The sequence below is a fragment of the Rutidosis leptorrhynchoides genome, chromosome 6, assembly GCF_046630445.1.
Source record: "Rutidosis leptorrhynchoides isolate AG116_Rl617_1_P2 chromosome 6, CSIRO_AGI_Rlap_v1, whole genome shotgun sequence".
In the NCBI taxonomy this organism is placed as follows: domain Eukaryota; kingdom Viridiplantae; phylum Streptophyta; class Magnoliopsida; order Asterales; family Asteraceae; genus Rutidosis; species Rutidosis leptorrhynchoides.
This window is the reverse complement of record NC_092338.1, coordinates 139,772,536-139,781,818: the sequence shown is the minus strand read 5'-3', so window position 1 is coordinate 139,781,818 and position 9,283 is coordinate 139,772,536. Positions and strand designations below refer to the sequence as shown.

General features: G+C 33.3%; 1 long non-coding RNA gene across 1 annotated transcript; it reads left to right on the top strand.

The window, feature by feature from the left end:
- The first annotated feature begins 903 nt into the window (after positions 1-903).
- Positions 904-1,882, top strand: LOC139851577 (uncharacterized). The gene is made up of 3 exons (XR_011760656.1): positions 904-1,344; positions 1,426-1,480; positions 1,669-1,882. It is a non-coding gene; the product is annotated as an uncharacterized lncRNA (long non-coding RNA).
- The last annotated feature ends 7,401 nt before the right edge of the window (positions 1,883-9,283 follow it).

Genomic DNA, 9,283 nt, shown 5'->3' with positions numbered 1-9,283 from the left:
ATTTTCGGTTCAATTAACCTTTTCATGTCTATCGATCAATAATTTTCAAAGTTCGACCATTGTTTCGCTAACTTTTCCTCTCCGGTAAATGATTCAGATTCTTCGAAACCGACCGAAGTTTCTTCGGTGATGAAGACGAAGATAAATTCCTTTGTTACGGTTCAATTGGTTACGCTTCAACATTAAAATAAATCTTAAATTATCGCATATGGATCATCAATGGTGGAAGTGTTTAATGAATCGATATGATGCCTAAGTGTTTATTAATTTCTGGCAGAAGTAGAATAACAAATCATGGCTGACGAGTTAATTTACAAGAAGAAGCGCTTTAGATACAGTTATTTACTATTTAATTAATTTTTTAAATAAAATAAAATATGTTCATACTATTCGAAATTTTAGTTTTTTATTTTTTATTTATTTACTAATTATCGAATTTTGGAAAAATTTGGTACACGGTTAATCATCTCCTTGAAAAGCGCACGTCAGTTTTTTTTTTTTTTTTTTTAAATTGACAAATTGACCACATTCTTATTATTTGATTTGAGTAAATCTTTACTTCTTTTATTCATGATCTGAATTAATACATTAAATGAATTTAGTTGACTAAAGTAATACATCTGAATTATTAAATGAATACGTTCAAATAGGTCACGCTCATATTTGTGGTATACGATGTTTAACGAAGCGATTTGACACAACATCAATGTTTCAGGGATGTTTCAGCGATTTTATTTTGGTTTCTAAACAAGTGCAGCGTGGATGTTTCCTGCCTTCATGTTCTAAACAATTGCAGGTGTTTTCGTGCTTTTACTTTTTCATTGAAGTGCACATATTTTTGTTTGGATATAATAATTAATTCCTAATATTTAATGTTTTAAGGAAATATTGCGGTATGATGTAATCACTTTTCATTTGTTTTTTATCGAAGAACAACTTTTTAAGGTTTAAATTTATCCTTTTCCATTTTACAATTCTAATCGGTATGTTGTACGTTATGCGATATAATGTATCTCTTTCTCCAATTGGTGATTAAGGAGTAAAAAACATATAAATTTGCTATCTTTTTTATTTTACGGTGGTAGAGTCAAGCAATTTGGATATCGTCAAAAATGTTAACTGATGGTGTATATATGGTGCACTATTTCATCAGGTTTTCTTAAGGCTTTATGTGAGACCAACATCCCATCATGTTCAGACACACTGATGTTTTTCAATCATAATATTCTTCAAATTATATTATTTCAGGGTAACAAATGTTTGTGGTTATTGCTGTTTATATGGTTATCTAGGGTGCAATGGTTTCAACAAACTCCAAACGGAATGTATCAGTATTTCGTCAAGGTTAGTATATTCTACAGTTAATTATTAAATTCTCAGCTTACATGATACATGAAAGTACACATAATTCTTGCTAAATGACAGGTAGTACCAACACTTTACACCCCTCTTCGATGCTCAAACAACTTTCATCTACAATGTATGCATCACATCTCACTTTTACTTTGTTAGAAAAAGGTTACTTTGCGACTGGATTTGGCTTCATTTTTGATTTTATATATTACTCAATACTTTCATACCCCACAAAATGGGATTGGGTTTTGTCATTGTATATTACTCAATAGTTTGTATTAGTCAGTTGACCTCTATACACGTTAGGTGATGCAGAAAGTGGACTTGAAATGACTCAAAGTATGCAATTGGTTTGGGGATTGTGTGACCTTCTCATAGACCAGATAAAGCTTAACCAAATTTAAAAACCGTATACTTCTGCCTCTTCGCCCTCTCTCTTCACCCTCTGCCTCTTCGCCGGATAGAATTTTTAGTAACGAATTTTAATTCACAGATTTATGGATATTGGATCGATCATGGTTTTGGACTAAATGGGTATGTAAAGTTAATGATTGTATTGGTAATTTTGGGCTCTCATTTAATGGTTCAAATAAGAAAATATTATTTAGTGTAAGTGATTGGTGGTATTAGGCCAGATTAGGTGGAAGGAACAAATGATGTTGTGGGCCGATTTGATTTACTTTCTAAGTATAATAATAGTAGGCTTGATATAGGTGATCATGATAAATTGATTGACTATGCGGATGAGTTTCGGTATATTTAATTGGACTGCTTTGAATACTTGGCTCGTGGAATTTAATGTTTGGACGTTTTTTTTTTTTTTTTTTTATAGCAAAATACAAGAATTTAAATAAAAATCCATCAGTTCACGAAATGGTGAAAAGGTGGAAGAGTACAACATTGTTTGTCAAGTTGGGCTTACATGAGCCACTTACCCCCACTTGACCATATCAAAACAAAGAAAATTAGAACAGTAGCTAAAAACCAAATACATGATTATCAAAAAACAAAACATCTTGCACCATCTTCTTTTTATACAAATAGCCAAGGATGATTCTTCCATAAATAAAATTGATAACTCTCACATACTTTAGCGTTAACTAGCCATTGAAAAACCTTCAACTTTATCCGCTCCACGGTTACGGCCCAACATATGTAGGAACCATTAAAAACCAATTCGTTTCTTGCATTCCAAATGTACCATAGAGTAGCCGGGCCAATAAGCACCCAAAACTTTGACGCCTTGATACCCAAACCATTACACCAATCATATGAAAATTCAAGAATCGACGAGGGAAGAATCCAATACACATTCCACCAATTAAATAAAGCCGACCATACCTTGAACGTCCATGAGCAATGGAGAAATAAATGTTCTATCGACTCACCATGAAGCAAACACCATCCACATTTATCTTCCGAGATGTCACGAATACATCTTCTATAAATCAAAACTTCTTTAACCGCAACTCCCCCTTGGATAGTGAGACGTAACCAATTAACACGACTTTGCAACATTCGCTTCCTATCCTCTTGACGTTGTAACACTTTTCTTTTACTCTTGAATTCAACAAGATTAATGGCTTCAAAAGGAAATAAATCTCTGGATTCTTGAACCTTTTTCAACTCGTAAATGGAGCTCTCTAAAGAAGCAATCTCCAATTTATTTTTTACAACATTCACATCACTCCATAACTTCAAGTCAATCTTTAATTTTTTACACTTAGCCATTATCACAAACGCCGAGTATCCATTAACATCGTAAGAGAGCCAAAAGTTTTTGCACAAGTCAACAAATTTAGGGAATTCAAACCACCCGTTAAAGAACCGGAAAGGTTTTGGACCCCAAAAAAGAGCTTTCTTTCCCCATATCAAAGGATTATGATCGGATGTATTTTTGTCACCCGCAATCACCACCGCCCCCGGGCATAAATTCAAGAATTCAATATTAGCCAAAACCCGATCAATTCTAGATTTTTTACCATCCGGCCCATCCCAAGTGAACATCTCGTTTTGAATATTTTGATCAATTAAGTTTGCTCTTGAAATAAAGTCGTTGAAGTTTGACATATTCACTACATCAATTTCTTCCCTCAACCTCTCATTAGGAACAAGAGTTGAGTTAAAATCACCCAAGACACATGTTGGACCGTTCCATTTAAGGATCATCTTTGTAATATGAAACCAAATTTCTTTTTTCTCAAGTTCACTATGGGGAGCATAAACATTAATAATTAGAATATCAACATTAGATGGAATGAAAGTTACCAAAGTGGCTAGCCAATTTTGTGCTTGGAAATTGTCTTTAAGATTGAAAAAATCCTCCCTCCAACATGAAATCAAGCCTCCCGAACGACCCCGAGATGCCACTTGAACCCCATTAAATTCTACACCATTCCACATTTCTCTAATAACACAGGGAGACACATTGGCAACCATCGTTTCTTGTATGGCAACAAATTGTATTTGGAATTTGTTAATTAAAGAACCCACTCTTCTACCTTTATCTTTAGTGCCAAGTCCTCTAGTGTTCCATGAAGCTATGTTCATTGTATTGCTATGCTAGGCCTTTCGGCACTATCATACATACTTTCAAGAAAGCTCCCAAAAACCTCCTTTTCTTTAGGAATTTTCTTAGGATTTAAAATTTTTCCTATAACTTTTGTTGGTTTACTTGCAAATTGTGAGGTTTCAGCCTCTTGCCCCTGATCGAACTTCTCAGATTGTTCCAATTCACCCGAACCCGACTCTACTTCTTCATTAAAATCTCTTGCTTTAGACTTCTTTTTTCTATTAGATTTTGAGGGACTTCTATGATTTTTGGGCACATAACCATTCTTTGCTAAGGCTTTAGACTTTTGGGAATTCTTTTTATACCAAGCACATGAAGATCTACAATCGAGGGTTGGACATTTGTGGAGATCTTGTTTAGTATGTGAAAAACGAGCTGAGTGAAAAAAATTACTATCATCAGGTATTTCCACGTCAAAAGGAGGGCTTTTAGCAACAGAATTCGCATTAACAGGCCTATTTTCGGTATTTGGGCTGTTACAAGGCCCATTAATCTGGACTGAATTGGGCCTGTCTAGAGCTGGGGAACCAATCGACACAAAATTGGGGATAGTTGCAGCAGCTTTATCTATTCCATCCTGTTTTTGCATATCTTTTCTTGTCAAACAAAATTGAGTTTCAAGATTAACCTTTAAACTTGCAGGCACTTTATCACCAAAGTGGATACTTTCTCTTTCTTTAGTAGGCACAGACAAGGATCTTTTTCTGAGCACCGTACCTTTATACTTCTCATATACATCTAAAGCCAAATTTGGGTTTGACTTTAAAGCATTACCCGATGGGTCTTTTAAATTACCCGTTTGAAGATCCGATAATTCAAAATTTGAATTTTGTGTTACGTGTTCGTCTTCAATTGGATCAGTAGGGGTAGAAGGTACTTTTCCCGGTGTGGCTTGCTTATCCGGTGACCCTGTCTTTTCCGGTGAGTCAAATCTCTGACTTTCAATGCCATCTTGATTATTATCTTGCAATGAATCGTTGTCAGCATTATCATGAGCTTGTTCATCATCACTGAAGTTATTATTATCATCCCCAACTCCTTTATTAATCTCATCCACAAAAGCATCATTATCAAGAGATAATATGTGAGGATTGGGATCAAAGTTATCTCCAACTTCATGTACCCACAACCTGGTTGTACTTTTGTCCTTTAATTCAACCACAACATCCTTATCAATTAGTTTTGCTTCATAAACCTCCATGAATACAAAAAAAGAAGCAGCTTGTGTAAGGTCGTATGAAATTTTAGAAATAAATAGGACGTCCCCTAGGCCTTTAACCGTCGCAATGAGGTTTTCCATGCCACCATAGTCTACCGGAATACCTGCAACTTCCACCCAGGTTGCCCTCGAGAAACGACCTTGTCTATCATTCATCGGAGTAACACGTAAAAAGTTGGAACCCATAGTTGAACTGTGACAAAGCTTCTTGTAGCTATCATTATCAGCACAAGAAACAATAGCACCATATTTACCCCAAAAGTAAATCTTATCAATCAATGCCTTTGAATTGATAATCCAATTCGAAAGCTTCACAGTGGATAATTGAACTTTGTCGATAATAAGGACCGATTTAGCCATGGCGTCACTTATCTCTTCATTAACTTGGAATTGAATGATATTTTCCTTATCACTTCTATAACGACCTTCATCTCTTTGATTCTTATAAAAGTGATCACTTTTGTTCGTTTTTTTTGAAAATCGGTTATGAGCCTTCTCCCTTGTACCAGACGATTGAGACTCCTTATCAAACTTGGCATAACCCATATTAAGTCTCTTCCCTTGTAGAATCTTACCATTCATAGAATTTACCACCTCTGTAGCTTCAAAGTGATTAGCAAATTTAATGAAAGCAAAGTTTCTTCCATTACGCCAAGCAATATTCTGAATCCACCCATATTTCCTAAACGCCTTGCTAATTGCCATAGGATTTAAAGATCTAGCAATGTTACCCATAAAGACGGTTGATACCCTCTTAACCTGCCTTTGTACTTTGGGTGAAATGTCCCGTTCTTATTGATTAAAAACGTTCCATATTAATTGATTTCGTTGCGAGGTTTTGACCTCTATATGAGACGTTTTTCAAAGACTGCATTCATTTTAAAACAAACCATAACCTTTATTTCATCAATAAAGGTTTAAAAAACTTTACGTAGATTATCAAATAATGATAATCTAAAATATCCTGTTTACACACGATCATTACATAATGGTTTACAATACAAATATGTTACAACAAAATAAGTTTCTTGAATGCAGTTTTTACACAATATCATACAAGCATGGACTCCAAATCTCGTCTTTATTTAAGTATGCGACAGCGGAAGCTCTTAATAATCACCTGAGAATAAACATGCTTAAAACGTCAACAAAAATGTTGGTGAGTTATAGGTTTAACCTATATATATCAAATCATAATAATAGACCACAAGATTTCATATTTCAATACACGTCCCATACATAGAGATAAAAATCATTCATATGGTAAACACCTGGTAACCGACATTAACAAGATGCATATATAAGAATATCGCCATCATTCCGGGACACCCTTCGGATATGATATAAATTTCGAAGTACTAAAGCATCCGGTACTTTGGATGGGGTTTGTTAGGCCCAATAGATCTATCTTTAGGATTCGCGTCAATTAGGGTGTCTGTTCCCTAATTCTTAGATTACCAGACTTAATAAAAAGGGGCATATTCGATTTCGATAATTCAACCATAGAATGTAGTTTCACGTACTTGTGTCTATTTTGTAAATCATTTATAAAACCTGCATGTATTCTCATCCCAAAAATATTAGATTTTAAAAGTGGGACTATAACTCACTTTCACAGATTTTTACTTCGTCGGAAAGTAAGACTTGGCCACTGGTTGATTCACGAACCTATAACAATATATACATATATATCAAAGTATGTTCAAAATATATTTACAACACTTTTAATATATTTTGATGTTTTAAGTTTATTAAGTCAGCTGTCCTCGTTAGTAACCTACAACTACTTGTCCACAGTTAGATGTACAGAAATAAATCGATAAATATTATCTTGAATCAATCCACGACCCAGTGTATACGTATCTCAGTATTGATCACAACTCAAACTATATATATTTTGGAATCAACCTCAACCCTGTATAGCTAACTCCAACATTCACATATAGAGTGTCTATGGTTGTTCCGAAATATATATAGATGTGTCGACATGATAGGTCGAAACATTGTATACGTGTCTATGGTATCTCAAGATTACATACTATACAATACAAGTTGATTAAGTTATGGTTGGAATAGATTTGTTACCAATTTTCACGTAGCTAAAATGAGAAAAATTATCCAATCTTGTTTTACCCATAACTTCTTCATTTTAAATCCGTTTTGAGTGAATCAAATTGCTATGGTTTCATATTGAACACTATTTTATGAATCTAAACAGAAAAAGTATAGGTTTATAGTCGGAAAAATAAGTTACAAGTCATTTTTGTAAAGGTAGTCATTTCAGTCGAAAGAACGACGTCTAGATGACCATTTTAGAAAACATACTTCCACTTTGAGTTTAACCATAATTTTTGGATATAGTTTCATGTTCATAATAAAAATCATTTTCTCAGAATAACAACTTTTAAATCAAAGTTTATCATAGTTTTTAATTAACTAACCCAAAACAGCCCGCCGTGTTACTACGACGGCGTAAATCTGGTTTTACGGTGTTTTTCGTGTTTCCAGGTTTTAAATCATTAAGTTAGCATATCATATAGATATAGAACATGTGTTTAGTTGATTTTAAAAGTCAAGTTAGAAGGATTAACTTTTGTTTGCGAACAAGTTTAGAATTAACTAAACTATGTTCTAGTGATTACAAGTTTAAACCTTCGAATAAGATAGCTTTATATGTATGAATCGAATGATGTTATGAACATCATTACTACCTTAAGTTCCTTGGATAAACCTACTGGAAAAGAGAAAAATGGATCTAGTTTCAACGGATCCTTGGATGGCTCGAAGTTCTTGAAGCAGAATCATGACACGAAAACAAGTTCAAGTAAGATCATCACTTGAAATAAGATTGTTATAGTTATAGAAATTGAACCAAAGTTTGAATATGATTATTACCTTGTATTAGAATGATAACCTACTATAAGAAACAAAGATTTCTTGAGGTTGGATGATCACCTTACAAGATTGGAAGTGAGCTAGCAAACTTGAAAGTATTCTTGATTTTATGTAACTAGAACTTGTAGAATTTATGAAGAACACTTAGAACTTGAAGATAGAACTTGAGAGAGATCAATTAGATGAAGAAAATTGAAGAATGAAAGTGTTTGTAGGTGTTTTTGGTCGTTGGTGTATGGATTAGATATAAAGGATATGTAATTTTGTTTTCATGTAAATAAGTCATGAATGATTACTCATATTTTTGTAATTTTATGAGATATTTCATGCTAGTTGCCAAATGATGGTTCCCACATGTGTTAGGTGACTCACATGGGCTGCTAAGAGCTGATCATTGGAGTGTATATACTAATAGTACATACATCTAAAAGCTGTGTATTGTACGAGTACGAATACGGGTGCATACGAGTAGAATTGTTGATGAAACTGAACGAGGATGTAATTGTAAGCATTTTTGTTAAGTAGAAGTATTTTGATAAGTGTATTGAAGTCTTTCAAAAGTGTATAAATACATATTAAAACATTACATGTATATACATTTTAACTGAGTCGTTAAGTCATCGTTAGTCGTTACATGTAAGTGTTGTTTTGAAACCTTTAGGTTAACGATCTTGTTAAATGTTGTTAACCCAATGTTTATAATATCAAATGAGATTTTAAATTATTATATTATCATGATATTATCATGTATGAATATCTATTAATATGATATATATACATTAAATGTCTTTACAACGATAATCGTTACATATATGTCTCGTTTAAAAATCATTAAGTTAGTAGTCTTGTTTTTACATATGCAGTTCATTGTTAATATACTTAATGATATGTTTACTTATCATAGTATCATGTTAACTATATATATATCCATATATATATATATATATCATCATATAGTTTTTACAAGTTTTAACGTTCGTGAATCACCGGTCAACTTGGGTGGTCAATTGTCTATATGAAACATATTTCAATTAATCAAGTCTTAACAAGTTTGATTGCTTAACATGTTGGAAACATTTAATCATGTAAATATCAATCTCAATTAATATATATAAACATGGAAAAGTTCGGGTCACTACAGTACCTACCCGTTAAATAAATTTCGTCCCGAAATTTTAAGTTGTTGAAGGTGTTGACGAATCTTCTGGAAATAGATGCGGGTATTTCTTCTTCATCTGATCTTC